This window comes from Octopus sinensis, unplaced genomic scaffold (genome assembly GCF_006345805.1).
Source record: "Octopus sinensis unplaced genomic scaffold, ASM634580v1 Contig09569, whole genome shotgun sequence".
Lineage (NCBI taxonomy): Eukaryota > Metazoa > Mollusca > Cephalopoda > Octopoda > Octopodidae > Octopus > Octopus sinensis.
Window position 1 is genome coordinate 374740 of NW_021831847.1, and position 1087 is coordinate 375826.

The following is a 1087-nucleotide window of genomic DNA, read 5'->3' on the forward strand; positions in this document are numbered from 1 at the left end:
TTATTTCGTCTCGACAACATGGTCTCCGAAGCTCTTGAACTCCTCGTAAATATCAAATTCAAACCTTCAGACATGCGACAGGTTAATTTACCTATTCGTTACGGGGGCATCGGCATTCGTTCTTGTGTTGATTTATCCTTTCATGTTACCTTTCCTCGTTGTCTGCCTCTGCTACTTCCTTCAACTCTGTTCTCTTCCCCTTCCCTGAACAGCCCGAGTTGTTGGAATATGCGGCGGGTGTCAACATGTGGATTTTTCGTGGGCTTAAAATCCCGGACGTCCCCTCAGTTCAAAAGAACTGGGATGAGATACATTGTTTGCATACACTCGAAGATATCCGCCTACGTGCTGACCAGTTTCAGTTGGCAAGCATCAATTGTGCCTGTCAACCCCACTCGGCCGATTGGCTTGACGCTTTGCCAATTTCCTCTGCTGGAATGTTGCTGGACGACGAATCTGTCCGCATCGGAATTTGTTTACGGCTTGGCATAGAGATTTGCCTGCCACATCAGTGCAGATGCAGAAAGGTCATTGACAGGAGAGGGCTACACCCCCTCTCTTGTCGCCTCAGTACCGGCCGTATACCAGACATGCTGCCTTGAATGATATTGTCAAGCGCGCGCTCAACGCCGCTGGATTCCCTTCGGTCCTAGAGCCGGTTGGTTTAGACCGTGGCGACGGAAAACGTCCCGACGGGTCCACGCTATTCCCGTTCAAGGGGGGACTCGCTCTCGTTTGGGACGTGACCTGTGTCGACTCGTTTTCCTCGTCATCTCTCATGGACTCTGCCTCCCGTCCTGGCTCAGCCTCCGCACATGCCGAAACAAAAAAAATAACAAAGTATGTCTCATTGGAGAACACCTGCCTTTTCGTCCCCTGGCTTTCGAAACGAGCGGGATAATCGGCCAAAAGCTCTTGAGTTCCTTTCGGAAATCGGCTTGATGATCTCAAGGAAGAGTCACGAGAGACGTGAGTCTAGTTGGCTTTTTCAGCGCATTTCGCTCGCGATATTGCGCGGAAACTGCCTATCTATTCGCGCGTCCTCTCAATCAAAGAATTAACATCATTAATTTACTTAATTAACAAT